Source organism: Triticum aestivum, chromosome 2B, assembly GCF_018294505.1.
Source record: "Triticum aestivum cultivar Chinese Spring chromosome 2B, IWGSC CS RefSeq v2.1, whole genome shotgun sequence".
Taxonomy (NCBI): domain Eukaryota; kingdom Viridiplantae; phylum Streptophyta; class Magnoliopsida; order Poales; family Poaceae; genus Triticum; species Triticum aestivum.
In genome coordinates, this window is record NC_057798.1 from 122,506,981 (window position 1) to 122,523,060 (window position 16,080).

The following is a 16,080-nucleotide window of genomic DNA, read 5'->3' on the forward strand; positions in this document are numbered from 1 at the left end:
GGGAGCAGATAGCCATTAACTGTAGCAGGCCTATCTATCATTCGTAGTAGTACGAGGCAGACGTATTGCGTTGAAATTCGTAGTAGAACGAGGCAGACGTATTACGTTGAATTCAACGTTTCAGCACACAGAAAATCATTTCCGGTATCGGCCATAGGAGGTACCCTCCCCCTTATTTTCCTGCTTTCTTCCACGTGCAACGACGAACGCTCCTTGCCTTGCCCCGCGCGGCACGGTGCTTATTATAGTACCTAGCTAAAGGGTCACTGCGAAAGATACTCAAGAAAAATGGTATTCCTTGTCAAAATACGTCCTCCTCAGTGTAGTTTCCACAGCCCAAAGCTAGAAAACCAAGCCTGCAAGGCTCCAATCACCCATCAACAACGTCAGAAGAAGAACCTTGGTCTGCTAGCTCCTCCTTGCAAGTGTGACAAGGCGCCATGCTTTCTCAGTCTCTGCTCGCGCTTGGTTTGCTCCTCCTGCTGAGCCTGAGCCTCGACAGAGAGGTGGCTCTAGCGGCGGAAGACGGCGAGTTCGCCTACCAAGGCTTCGCCACGGCGAACCTTACGCTGGATGGCCTCGCCACCGTCATGCCCAACGGCCTCCTGCTGCTCACCGACACGGAGTCCGCGAACACGGGCCATGCCTTCCACCCCGCGCCACTCCAGTTCCTCGAAAGTTCCACCACGACGACGAACAGCACCACCATGGCGCGGTCCTTCTCCGTGACCTTCGTGTTTGCCATTTCGTCCAGGTACGATGGCCTGACCAGCTACGGGCTTGCGTTCGTGGTCGCTCCGACCTCGAACCTCTCGGCTGCGAACGGCAGGCGGTACATGGGCCTCCTCAACGCGACAAACGGCACGGCGAGCGACCGCATCCTGGCGGTCGAGCTCGACACCATCATGGACGTCGCGTTCCGCGACATCGACAGCAACCACGTCGGCATCGACGTCAACAGCCTCGTCTCACGGCAGGCCAAGCCGGCTGGGTACTACAGCAACGAGAACGGCGCCTTCCAAGATCTGAGGTTGAACAGCCGCAGGCCGATGCAGGTGTGGGTGGACTACGACGCCCAAGCCAGGCGAATCAATGTGACATTAGCACCTGTGCAGGTACCAAGGCCCAGGAATCCTCTGCTCTCCGAGGTTATTGATCTCTCCACGGTCATGGTGGACGAAATGTAAGTCGGCTTTTCTGCTTCTAGCGGTACTCCCGGTGACAATCACCACTCTGTCCTTGGATGGAGTTTCAGCTTCGACGGACCCGCCCCGACGCTTGACTTCTTCAAGCTTCCCGCCCTGCCATGGCTAGGTCCCAAGCCTCGGTCCAAGATCTTGAACATCGTGTTGCCACTGGCAGCGGTATCGCTTGTCATTGCCGTGCTAGCTGCCGCATTCTTCTTCTTGTGGCATCGGTGCCGATTTGCTGAGGTGAGAGAAGACTGGGAGGATGAGTTCGGCCCACATCGTTTTGCATACAAGGATTTATTTCATGCCACCGAGGGGTTTTCTAGTAGGAATTTACTTGGAGTAGGAGGATTTGGAAGAGTGTACAGAGGATTGCTTTCCGCGTCCAATTTGGAGGTTGCCGTCAAGAGGGTGTCACATGATTCGAAACAAGGACTAAGGGAGTTCATTGCGGAGGTGGTGAGCATTGGCCGTCTCCACCACCGGAATCTCGCCCGGTTACTAGGCTCCGTCGAAAGGGTGAACTTCTCTTGGTTTATGAGTACATGGAAAATGGTAGTCTTGACAAGTATTTGTATACTCAAAATAAGCCGGCTCTACATTGGTCCGAGAGGTATCGGATCATCAAAGGTGCTGCATCAAGCTTGTTGTATCTTCATGAGGAATGGGAGCAAATTGTCATCCATTGAGATATAAAGGCTAGCAATGTGCTCTTGGACAGTCAGATGAATGGACGGCTCGGTGATTTTGGTCTAGCAAGGTTATACGACCATGGCACAATTTCTAAAACAACACATGTGGTGGGCACTATGGGGTACCTTGCACCGGAACTTATACGCACCGGGAAGGCAACACCCTTAACCGATGTGTTTGCATTTGGTGTGTTTCTCCTTGAGGTCGCATGTGGTCGTAGGCCAATCAACAATAGCAAGGATATCACAAAGTTAGTGTTGGTCGATTGGGTGCTTGAACATCACCGCAACGGCTCAATTCTCGACGTGGTCGATCCACGTCTTATGGGGAATTTCAACACAGAGGAAGCCACCCTCCTGCTCAAATTAGGTTTGTTATGCTCCTACCCATCAGCCAATGCAAGACCTAGCATGCGAAAGCTCATGCAATACCTGGACCGCGACTAGTCAATTCCTGACCTGTTCGCCTACATGAGTTACAACAGGATAGCAATGATGCAGAATGAAGGGTTCGATTCATACATAATGTCGTACCCTTCATCGAATACGAATATCTGTGTCGTATCTGGTGAGTCTTCGGTGTCGATTCTTGAAGAGGGAAGGTGAATGCTTTTAGTTTACACCTCTTTTTTTGTTCTTCTCTCAATGTTCCTTAAGAACTTGTAATCCATATTGGATCTGAGTTTGTCTAAGTGAACTGGTTCTATCTCATACATGAATTTCAATAATCAGTAACACTTTTGGTAAGGAAATAGTGGTAACCGCCATTTGCCGAGACTCCGGAGTCCACTAATAGTCCCTGGTGAGGTGTAAGCTTAGTTATGGATTTGCTTAGCGATATCCTAAGAGCATCTCAACCAGATGATGAAAAATTGGTGTCGTGAAAACAATATAGGGCAGAAGAGAGAGAAAATTCATCACCGCCAAGGTTGTTGCTTTAACAGATGTGGTAAAAGTGATGCCCAAAATGTTTTGCCCTCCTCAGCCACCGTTCTTCACTCCAACATTGCATAAATAGTTCAAACAAAAACCTGTGATTACGGGGAATTTGGCTACGGTCTCCCCTAATCTCTCCGTTAAACCTCCCACTAGTAGAAAAAGCCCCATTCGTCTCGGTTGGTAAAGGTCTTTTGTCCCGGTTCTTAAACCGGGACTAAAGGGTCGTTAAATTCCTCATGTTTGTGCTCATCCCATGTACGTACACCGTTTTCATTCCACAGCTATAAAAGTTCTTCAACTAATGGCCTTAGGTACACATCAATGTCGTTGTCGGGTTGCTTAGGGCTGAGAACTGGCATCATAATAAACTTCCGCTTCATGCACATCCAAGGAGGAAGGTTATACATACATAGAGTCACGGGCCAGGTGCTGTGATTGCTGCTCTGCTCCCCGAAAGGATTAATGCCATCTACGCTTAAACCAAACCATACGTTCCTTGGGTCACCTGCAAACTCAGTCCAGTACCTTCTCTCGATTTTTCTCCACTGCGACCCGTCAGCGGGTGCTCTCAATTTCCCGTCTTTCTTACGGTCCTCACTGTGCCATCGCATCAACTTGGCATGCTCTTCGTTTTTGAACAGACATTTCAACCGTGGTATTATAGGAGCATACCATATCAACTTCGCAGGAACCCTCTTCCTGGGGGGCTCGCCGTCAACATCACCAGGGTCATCTCGTCTGATCTTATACCGCAATGCACCGCATACCGGGCATGTGTTCAGATCCTTGTATGCACCGCGGTAGAGGATGCAGTCATTAGGGCATGCATGTATCTTCTACACCTCCAATCCTAGAGGGCATACGACCTTCTTTGCTGCGTATGTACTGCCGGACAATTCGTTATCCTTTGGAAGCTTCTTCTTCAATATTATCAGTAGCTTCTCAAATCCTTTGTCAGGCACAGCATTCTCTGCCTTCCACTGCAGCAATTTCAGTACGGTACCGAGCTTTGTGTTGCCATCATCGCAATTGGGGTACAACCCTTTTTTGTGATCCTCTAACATGCGATCAAACTTCAGCTTCTCCTTTTGACTTTCACATTGCGTCCTTGCATCGACAATGACCTGGCGGAGATCATCATCATCGGGCACATCGTCTGGTTCCTCTTGATCTTCAGCAGCTTCCCCTGTTGCAGTATCATTGGGCACATCATCTGGTTCCTCTTGATCTTCAACAGCTTCCCCCGTTGCAGCATCACCGTATTCAGGGGGCACATAGTTGTCATCGTCCTCTTCTTCTTCCCCGTCTTTCATCATAACCCCTATTTTTCCATGCCTCGTCCAAACATTATAGTGTGGCATGAAACAATTATAAAGCAGGTGGGTGTGAAGGATTTTCCAGTCAGAGTAAGACTTCGTATTCCCATATTTAGGGCATGGACAACACATAAAACCATTCTGCTTCTTTGCCTCAGCCACTTCGAGAAAATCATGCACGCCCTTAATGTACTCGGAGGTGTGTCTGTCACCGTACATCCATTGCCGGTTCATCTGCGTGCATTATATATAATTAAGTGTGTCCAAAACCATTACAGAACATCATGAATAGATAATTAAGAGACCAAATTAATAGAAGTTCATCATCACATTAAAACCAAAGTACATACATAGTTCTCATCTAACAACATAAAGCTCTCCAGAGCATCTAAATTAATTAACCATACATTGAAATTATGTAAAACATTTCAATGCGAAAACAAATGCGATCATAATCGCAATCAAGGTAACAACTGATCCAACTGCATAATGATACCAAGCCTCGGTATGAATGGCATATTTTCTAATCTTTATAATCTTCAAGCGCATTGCATCCATCTTGATCTTGTGATCATCGACGACATCCGCAACATGCAACTCCAATATCATCTTCTTCTCCTCAATTTTTCTTATTTTCTCCTTCAAGAAATTGTTTTCTTCTTCAACTAAATTTAACCTCTCGACAATAGGGTCGGTTGGAATTTCCGGTTCAACAACCTCCTAGATAAATAATATCTATGTCACGTTGGTCGGCATAATTGTCATAAACAATAAATGAACCAATAGTTATGAAAAGATAATATATACCACATCCGAATCATAGACAGGAGGAGGGCCGACGGGGGCGGATACCAAAACCATCGCACTATATAATAACAAGCAATAAAATAGTAAGAAAATTAGACAAGTATCTATCTAAAGCAAGAATTTTTTTTCTTTCAGAAAGAAGATAAGAACAAGAGGCTCATCACGGTGGTGCCGGCGACGAGATCGGCGCGGGCGATCGACGACAGTGAAGACGGGGACGGGGCGTGACGGCCGCTAATATAAACCTAGACAAATCTCGGGAAAAATAGAGTTCGAAGGTCGTGCTTCGAGAGGAGAAAGCTTAACTAGTGTGGCTCGGGCATTTCATCGAACACCTCATGTGCATAGAAGGTGAGCTAGAGCACCACAAAGCCCTCCCCTCCCCGGCCAGAGAAAAACAGAGCAGTGGAGTGCTCTGCTCGGGCGAGGGGTATATATAGGCACCTCAATGGTCCCGGTTTGTGGCACGAACCGGGACTAAAGGGCAGCCTGTTGTCCCGGTTCAAGCCACCAACCGGGACCAATGGTGGTGGGCCAGGAACCAGGCCCATTGGTCCCGCTTCATCCCATCAACCGGGACCAAAAGGTCCATATGAACCGGGACCAATGGCCCACGTGGCCCGGCCGGCCCCCTGGGCTCACGAACCGGGTCCAATGCCCCCATGGGTCCCGGTTCTGGACTGAATCGGAACTAACGGGCTGACCCGGCCTCATCCAAAGCCCTCTTTTCTACTAGTGTCCCCTAATCCCCTCCTAAATTATGGGGAATTTATGCTGCCTAGGCATCAAGCTCTATGAAACAATCAATGATTTTGTGTATGGTTTGGACTGAAACGAGTTTACGGAGAATTCGTACTGACATATGGGGATGTAGCTATAAATTGTTGCAGTTTGGACCGAAATGTGTTTCAGGAGAATTAGCAACTTAGTAATCCAGCACGAAGTACATGCGCAACATGAACTGTATGTTGCGGTTTGGTTAAGTTTCAGTTGACTGAGGCCTACTCACACCCTTTAAGTATCCGTTTCTCCCCCAACTACAACTTCCACCTGACACGCGCGTCAGCCTATTGAGGTAGAAGACATTCATAGACGACAAGCTTGAGACTGTGGATTCCATGGAAGCAGATAGCCATTGAACTACCGCGGGCCTATCATCCATAGTAGTACGAGGCAGACGTATTACGTTGAATTCAACGTTTCAGAACACTGAAAATCATTTTTAGCATCGGCCGTCGCTGTGTCCATGAGGTACCCTCCCCCTTACTTTCCTGCTTCCTTCCACGTGCAACGACTAACGCTCACTACCTTGCCCCACGCGGCATGGTACTTAATTACCCAGCTAAGGCCATGTACAATGGTGCTATCTTAGGAGTGCCACGTAGGATAAATAATGAGGTGGAGGAGAGAGAACTCGTAAGAAAAGGCTTATCTTCTCTTATTTAAGAGAAGACAAGAGATGATCTCTTATCACAATATGTCTCACCATATTTTTAGGAATGACTAGTTATTAAAGATAAGGCTAAGAGATGGCTCATTGTAGACTTTTTTTTATCAACTCTAAATTACATGCAAGACTTAAAATAAAACTATCTTATCAACCATTGTACATGCCTTATCGAGTCACACTGCGAAAGATACTAAAGTAGTACTCTCCGTGTAGTACTATTCCTTGTCAACACACGTCCTTCTCCGTGTAGTTTCCACAGCCCGGCGTCTCCTCTTCACCGTCAAAGCAATCACCCATCCACAACGTCAAAAGGAGAGGCTTGGTCTGCTCCTTGCAAGTGTGACGAGGCGCCATGCTTTCTGAGTCTGTGCTTGCGCTTGGTCTGCTCCTCCTGCTGAGCCTGAGCCTCGACGGAGAGGTGGCTCTGGCGGCGGAAGACGGCGAGTTCGCCTACCAAGGCTTCGCCACGACGAACGACCTCCAACCTCTCAATGGCGAACGGCCACCAATACCTGGGCCTCCTCAACGCGACAAACGGCACGGCGAGCGACCCCATCTTGGCGGTCGAGCTCGACACCATCCTGGACGCCAAGTTTCACGACATCGACAGCAACCACGTGGGCATCGACGTAAACAGCCACATCTCACGGCAGGACAAGCCGGCTGGGTACTACCGTGACGAGGACGGCGCCTTTCAAGATCTGAGGCTGAACGGCCGCAGGCCGATGCAGGTGTGGGTTGACTACGACGCCATGGCCAGGCGACTCGACGTGACATTAGCACCGGTGCGGGTACTAAAGCCCAAGAATCCTTTGCTCTCCCAAGTCATTGATCTCTCCATGGTCATGGCGGGCAAGATGTACGCCGGCTTCTCGTCTTCGTCAGGTATCGACTCCAGGCGCCACTATGTCCTTGGATGGAGCTTCAGCTTGGACGGCCTGCCCCGACTCTCGACTTCTCCAAACTGTCAGGATTAATCTTGTCACTTGTGTCTGCATGTTTACTTTCCTTATTCATGTAGCATAGATTAGGGAGTAGCTAGTCAGCGGAGCTTCAATGAAGATGTGTGGAGAAGGCGAGATGCCAGACGGCCGTGAAATACCGCGAGTCCGGCGAGATGCCGATGGCGGCGTGACACCGCGGTGCCGCGCGAGGCGGCAAGGTCGTGTGATACGGCACACACGTAGATGGCTGAAGCAAGACTGGCCGGCTGGACGATGAGTTAGTTTGCATGAATGGAGTCGTCGTTAGCTGCATGTATAGGTTGGTTAGTGGGCTAGCTAAAAGGTCGGTCATGTAGCCGTGCATGCGTTGAGTCTGTTTGTGCATGACCGGGTGTAGGTTAGTTAGCAGGTGATGCATATCCTGGAGAGATTCTAGGAGGAGATGGTGTTATGCCGACGTGTGTAGGATAGTGGCCGAGTGTGTCGGTCAGCCTAGTGTGTGCGTGCATGAGTTAGTGGTTGGGTGTGAAGTCATTTGTACTGCCTATTTAAGTTCAACAAAATGAATGAGAAGGGAGGCCGTGAGGGCTGAAGGAAACCATGTAGCGCATGTGATTGTCACCGGGAGAGATAAGGCAAAGCTAATTTTCTCCCTGGTGAATGTGTGCGTGCGTGTGTGTTTTCTGCCCGGGTGTGTGTTCTTGTGTTCTTGAGAGAAGAAGAGAAAAACAAAAGTGAGAGTTGTGAGAGGAGAGGAAGAAGAAGAAGCGGGGCTGCAAGGAGAGGCGGCGCCAACACAAACTCCCTGCTCTGCCACGTGTGGGTCCCAAGCCTCGGTCTAAGATCTTGAACGCCCTGCTGCCACTGGCTTCGTCATTGCCTGTCATCGTAGTGCTAGGTGTTGTCTTCTTCATTTTGTGGTATCGACGTCGATTTGCCGAGGTGGGAGAAGATTGGGAGGATGAGTTCGGCCCACATCGTTTCCGATACAAGGATTTGTTTCATGCCACCGAAGGGTTTTCGAGTAGGAATTTACTTGGTGTAGGAGGATTTGGAAGAGTATGCAGAGGATTGCTTTCTCCGTCCAATCTGGAGGTTGCAGTGAAGAGGGTGTCACATGATTCTAAACAAGGAATAAGGGAGTTCATTGCAGAGGTGGTGAGCATTGGCCGTCTCCACCACCGAAATCTCGCACGGTTACTAGGCTACTGCCGTCGAAAGGGTGAACTTCTCTTAGTTTATGAGTACATGGAAAATGGTAGTCTTGTCAAGTACTTGTACGATAAAAATAAGCCAACTCTACACTGGCCTCAGAGATATAAGATCATCAAAGATGTTGCATCAAGTTTGTTGCACTGGTGGAAAAAGGGCCTTTGGTCGCGGTTCGCAACTGCCATTAGTCGCGGTTGCGCAACCGCGACCAAATAGGCGCGACTAAAGGCCCCCACCTTTAGTCGCGGTTGCTTAAGAACCGCGACTAAAGGCCCGTCCACGTGGGCGCCAGGCGGCCGTCGGGGTGGAGGACCTTTAGTCGCGGTTCTTCTGGCCAACCGCGACTAAAGGCCGCCGCAGGTTTAGGGTTTTAGCCCCCCCCCCCCTAAACCTGTTTTCTGTTTAATTTGTATTGTTTTATTTCTTTTGTGCTTTATTTTAATTTTGAAGGAGTTTCACATATTCTACGGTACTACATACATGGAATGTACAATTTCAAACAAATTTGAAATTAGAACCAAAAAGAATTCAAGAGGAATATACAATATATATTCAATATCATCGGATGACCATATACAATTTTGAACAAGTTTCCATACATAATTTAATGCATATAAAGTTCTACGTCCTCGTAATGGTGTTCTCCTTTAGGATGGAGGACTTCCCTCCTGAACCATCCAGCTAGTTCCTCTTGAAGTGGTCGGAAGCGAGCTTCTGGACTAAGCATCATCGGAGGTTATTCCTCTGAGCATTGGTATCACTCGGAACCCGCTCAGAGGTGTATCTCCGGATCATCTCACAGACATAGTATGCACATAGATTGGTCCCCGCTGGCTGAATATCCTCACCATTCTTAGCCTTTGACCTTTTGAATTCTAGCTCTTTTTTGAATTCACCGACCTTTGTATCTACGAACCGTCTCCAAACCCTACGAGGCAAAGAAAATTAAATGAACAAGAGAGTTATTAGTTACTTGATATTAGGAAATGAACGAAATAGGCCGATCGATATAGAGCGCAAATGAATGAAAATAATTACTTCTGCAGCATTCTTCTCATGTCGCCCCAAAGCTTTGGATCCTTATTCAGAGAGTCGTGGACGAGACATTCTGAGGTGTCAACTTTAATTACTAGCAGAATCCAGTGGAACCTGCGGACACGATACATGCACAGTACGTCATGCATAACTCATCGATTAGCCGGCCACATACCATGCATGGAGTAAAAAAAGAGAATGTGCTCAAGACAGAAACACTCACCCAAAATGGTAAGGAAATAGAATATCACTTTTGAGTTCCTGCTTTGTAAGAAACTGCCACAGGTCTGCCTCCATGTCGGCGGGGTGATGCTCCAACACATATCCATTAACGATGTGTGGGTCAATGAACCCAACATCATGGATGTTCCTTACTCTGCATTCCTTAATCTTCATTCTGCATGTATAATAGCGGACACAACAATATAGTTAGGACATATATATAGTGCAGGCAATATGAACGAGATGGGGTAGAAATAAATCACTTACAGAACGTAGCAACTGATGATAGATTTGTCGAGCTCGCGCAGATTGAAAAGCTGGAACAATTCACTCAGATGAATTTGTACATAGTAATGTTTGAAGTGATGCTCATATCTAACTTCCGCATAAATATATTCTTTGGCGTTTTTATTTTTTATGTAACCCTTGTACCATTTCAGCAGACCTTTTATTTGTGGAGGTAGATCCTCTTCCTGCGCAGGCTCGACGAGAGGCCCATTCTTCACATATGTAATTACTACCTCCTTCACTGGCGCCTCATCAAGGCCTAACAGTTCACGAAGAGTAATACCTAAGTTGGCCGCTTGTTCTCTGGCACTCGTTACAGTTAATCCATGTGCTGCCGCAGCTGCTATGATATCGGGGTCATCCGGACCGGCGGCTTTCACTATAAGCGGGGCAATCGATTGTTTACTTTGTTCCCCGAGCTGGGCAACTCGTTTCCCGCTTTTTTTACTTTCTAATTCCGTTTTCTCGGCCTCCTCCACTCCCACGATGTTTCTTTTGCCTGAAAGAACAATGTGGCGCTTTGGATCATCGCATGATGTACTGATCGTTTTCTTATCTTTTCGTTTCCTCGGTTTGCTACTCATGTCCTTCACATAGAAAACCTGAGCGACATCTTTCGCTAGGACGAATGGTTCGTCAAGGTAACCAAGATTGTTGAAATCCACCATTGTCATTCCGTATTGCTGGTCCACCTTTACCCCACCTCCTGTTAGCTTGAACCATTTGCACCGGAACAAAGGGACCTTAAAGGAGGGTCCATAGTCAAGTTCCCATATCTCCTCTATGTAACCATAATATGTGACCTTTTGCCCATTCTCGGTTGCTGCATCAAAGCGGACACCACTGTTTTGGTTGGTGCTCTTTTTATCTTGGGCGATCGTGTAAAATGTATTCCCATTTATCTCGTACCCTTGGAAAGTCGTTATAGTCGAAGATGGTGTCTTGGCCAACATGTACAGCTGATCTACAACATCATTGTCATTCATTAAATGTTTTCTCAACCAACTGCCGAAAGTCTCCATGTGGGCCTTCCTAATCCAGGATTCAGGCTTCCTCGGGTTGTCCGAGCGTAAAATATTCTTGTGTTTCTCAAAGTACGGAGCCACCAAGCTGGAATTGGTCAGTACAGTATGGTGTGCTTCAGTCAGAGAATGGCCGTCCATAAATATCGTTGATTTCCTTCCGATCGTGCCTTTTCCACTTAGTCTCCCCTCGTGCCGCGATCGAGGAAGACCAATCGGCTTAAGGTCAGGAACAAAGTCAACACAAAACTCAATTACCTCCTCATTTCCATAGCCCTTGGCGATGCTTCCTTCTGGCCTAGCACGGTTACGAACATATTTCTTTAATACTCCCATGAACCTCTCGAAGGGGAACATATTGTGTAGAAATACAGGACCGAGAATGAAAATCTCTTCGACTAGGTGAACCAAGAGGTGCGTCATAATATTGAAGAAGGATGGCGGGAACACCAACTCGAAACTGACAAGACATTGGATCACATCGTTCTGTAACCGTGGTAGATCTTCTGGATTGATTACCTTCTGAGAGATTGCATTGAGGAATGCACATAGCTTCACAATGGCTACTCGAACATTTTCCGGCAGGAGCCCCCTCAAAGCAATCAGAAGCAATTGTGTCATAATCACGTGGCAGTCGTGAGACTTCAGGTTTTGAAACTTTTTCTCCGCCATGTTTATTATTCCCTTTATATTGGACGAGAATCCAGACGGGACCTTCATACTGCTCAGGCATTCAAAAAAGATGACCTTCTCTTCTTTGGTCAGAGCGTAGCTGGCACGACCTTGAAACCATTCCGGATGCCGGTCATCAGGGTCTTTCAAACGTTGCTGGTCCTGCCGTGCTTCCTTTGTATCATTTGTCTTCCCATACACGCCCAAGAAGCTTAGGAGGTTCACGCAAATATTCTTCGTAACGTGCATCACGTCGATTGCAGAGCGGACTTCTAGGACTTTCCAATATTCTAGCTCCCAGAATATAGATTTCTTCTTCCACATGGCTGCGTGCCCGTCAGCTCCCTTCGGAACTGATTGTCCGCCAGGACCCTTTCCAAAGATGACTTTCAAATCCTTGACCATATCAAATACCTCAGCACCAGTGCGTTCCGCAGGCTTCGGCCGGTGATCTGCCTTGCCGTTGTAATGCTTGCCTTTCTTTCTTACTGGATGAATTTTTGGAAGAAATCGACGATGCCCAAGGTACACGTTCTTCTTACAATTTGGCAAATGTACACTTTCAGTCTCATGTAAGCAGTGCGTGCATGCATTGTATCCCTTATTTGACAGTCCCGAAAGGTTACTAAGAGCAGGCCAATCGTTGATGGTTACGAAAAGCAACGCTCGTAGGTTAAATTCCTCTTTTTTGTGCTCATCCCACACACGGACACCAGGTCTGCCCCACAGCTGTAAAAGTTCATCAACTAATGGCCTTAGGTACACATCGATGTCGTTGCCGGGTTGCTTCGGACCTTGGATGAGCACTGGCATCATAATGAACTTCCGCTTCATGCACAACCAAGGAGGAAGGTTGTAGATGCATAGAGTCACGGGCCAGGTGCTATGGCTGGAGCTCTGCTCGCCAAAAGGATTCATGCCATCTGTACTTAGACCAAATCCTATGTTCCTTGCGTCAGCTGCAAAATCTTTGAACTCTCTGTCGATCTTTCTCCATTGCGTTCCATCTGCGGTGTGTCTCAACTCCTAGTCCGACTTACGGTCCTCTTTGTGCCATCGCAACAACTTGGCATGCTCTTTGTTCCTGAACAGACGTTTCAACCGTGGTATTATAGGAGCATACCACATCACCTTGGCGGGAACCCTCTTCCTGGGTTTCTCGCCCTCAACATCGTCACCAGGGTCATCGCCTCTGATCTTATAACGCAATGCAGTGCATACCGGGCATTCATTCAAATTCTCGTATTCACCGCGGTAGAGGATGCAGTCGTTGATGCATGCATGTATCTTCAGAACCTCTAAACCTAGAGGGCAAACAACCTTCTTTGCTTCGTACGTACTGGCGGGCAACTCGTTATTCTTTGGAAACATATTCTTCAACATTTTCAGCAAGTTTTCAAATGCCGAGTCAGCTACACCTGCCTGTGCCTTCCATTTCAGCAAATCCAGTGTGCAGCCCAGCTTTTTCAGACCATCATCGCATCCGGGGTACAACGACTTTCTGTGATCCTCTAACATGCGATCCAAATTCTCCCTCTCCTTTTCAGTTTCGCAGCGTCTCCGTGCATCAGCAATGGTCCGACCAAGATCATCAACGGTCTCATCACGTGCCTCTTCTTCACCTTCACCTTCACCTTCACCTTCACCTTCCCCTTCACCTTCCCCTTCACCTTCCCCTTCACCTTCAGCATCCTCCATGAAAGTATCACCGAAATGAGCAAGATAGCTTTCATCGATGAAATCATCCCCTTCTTCATCTTCTTCCATTATAACCCCTCTTTCTCCATGCTTGGTCCAACAATTATAGCTTGGCATGAAACCGTGCCGAAGCAGGTGCAGGTGAACTTCTCTTGAGGAAGAGTAACCCTTCTGATTCTTACAGTCAACACATGGACAGATAACAATACCCTTCTGCTTGTTCGCATTAGCCACTACGAGGAAATCTTTCAAACCCGTAGTGAACTCGCGGGAGAGTCGGTTACCGTACATCCATTGCCGATTCATCTGCATTATTATAATATAAAATATATAATTAACCATCATGCATTTGTTAAACTAACTAGCTATAAACAATAGAAATTAAACAATGAACAACACACATGCATATTTTATCAATGACACACATGCATGAAAGGTTCAAGTTGCTAACCGCGATCGAGGAGGAACCTCAAGTGTGGCTCCAACACTTCATATCATGTTTGTTTCACGCTGTTGGGGCATTTCATCAAACACCTTGTGTGCATAAGAGGAACCAAAAGCAAACCTACACCCCCTTGTGAAGAGAAGTGGCACCAAATGGCTAAGTGAGTGCGCTGAACTGGTATATATAGGGGAGGAGCTTTAGTCGCGGTTGGCCTGGCCAACCGCGACTAAAGGCCTTTGGGCACCTTTAGTCGCGGTTGGCCTGGCCAACCGCGACTAAAGCCCCTCACGTGCACCAGCTGGCCACCGAGCGCCCTGGGCCCAGGCATTTGGTCGCGGTTCGTCTGCCAAACCGCGACTAAAGACTTCATTAGTCGCGGTTCCTACAGTTTCGTGACTAATGGGGCTGGACGGAAGCCTCTTTTTCTACCAGTGTTGTATCTTCATGAGGAGTGGGAACAAATCGTCATCCATCGAGATATAAAGGCGAGCAATGTGCTCTTGGATGGTCAGATGAATGGACGGCTGGATGATTTTGGTCTAGCAAGGTTATACGACCATGGCACGGTTGCTAAAACAACCCATGTGGTAGGCACCATGGGATACCTTGCACCGGAACTTATACGCACCGGGAAGGCAACACCCTCGACCGATGTGTTCGCATTTGGTGTGTTTCTCCTAGAGGTTGCATGTGGGTGTAGACCAATCAGTTGCAGGAAGGACAACACACAAACATTGTTGATTGAATCGGTGCTTGAACATCGCCGCAATGGATCAATTATCGATGTGGTAGATCCACGGCTCTGGGCAATTTCAACATAGAGGAAGCCACCTTCGTGCTCAACTTAGGATTATTGTGCTCCTACCCATCACCAAGTGCAAGGCCTAGAACGTGAAAGGTCGTGCAATACCTGGACCGTGGCCAGTCAATTTCTGATCTATCTCCAACCTATGTGAGGTACAACATGATAGCGATGATGCATAACGAAGGGTTCGATTCGTACAAAATGGCGTGCACTCTATCGAATACTAGCATTTGCTCTATATCTGGTGAGTCTTCAGTGACCGTTCTACAAGAGGGGAGATGAATGCTTGCAATTGAATCTTCTCATTTTATTCTCCTTTAGCTATTTCTTCAAGCCATGACATGAGTTTCCCTTTTAATATCATGTGATCCAAGTATGCTGGTGTAAGCTCTTTTACTTAGGCTGGTCATAGTGGGGAGTAACTTAGACTAGTGTAGTCTAAGTTACTATCTTCATAATGCAAAGTAACATAATAGTAGTGTCATAGATGGCTTCATTTATTAGCTTGTAGACTCATCATATCTTGGGAAGCGCTATGTTACAGTAACATATTATGTTACCACCTCACATTAAATACTTGCCACATAAGCAAAAATTTCTTGGAGTGCGCTATGTTACTAGCTAAGTTACTCCCACTATGACTAGCCTTATGTATGTATGAAACCATGTTTTCATAGTGAAATAATTATGTCTGAGCATCAATTTTAGTAACCAGTAACACTATGGATGTAAAGTACTCCCTCCATCACAGTTTAGAAGGCACAGTTAAATTTGCGTGCGTTTCCACAATAGACAAGGTTTAGGGCGCATTGCATTTATTTCTAGTAACTAATTAGTACTCTGAGATACTATTTCTATATGCATGCGTAGTGTGAATGCTATTTTTAGCCCACGTCACAACCAATAGATAACCACCTAGGTCCCAGAGAATTTCCAAGTGCGTCTTCTAAACCGTGATGGAGTAGTTAATTGTACTCCCTCCATTTCATATTAATTGTTGCCGATTTGATACAACTTTATACTAAATCAATGACACTTAAAATGGATCGAAGGGAGTATCAATCTCTGGTGCTAGTGCTTTGTTGCTACTAGACCTGCACATTTCCATAGTGGGCCAAAGAGGCCCCTCAGTGCACGACTACATGACACGTTAATTGGCACCTTGGTTCAGGACAGAGCATCAGCTGTCCGCACAGAATACATCCAAGGGAGCACGCGGCAGTACATAGGGTGAGGGTACATGGTGGCATGGCTGTAGGTCTGGACAGGAAGGTCGGGGTCGAGGCTTGGTTGGGTTCGACTCGGGTCGAAGGTCCAACAAGCCAAGTCCAAACCTTCGGTCA

General features: G+C 47.2%; 1 pseudogene; it reads left to right on the top strand.

Annotated features, from left to right (window-relative positions):
- Positions 1-319: 319 nt before the first annotated feature.
- LOC123039097 (L-type lectin-domain containing receptor kinase SIT2-like) lies at positions 320-14,632 on the top strand (annotated as a pseudogene).
- Positions 14,633-16,080: the final 1,448 nt, after the last annotated feature.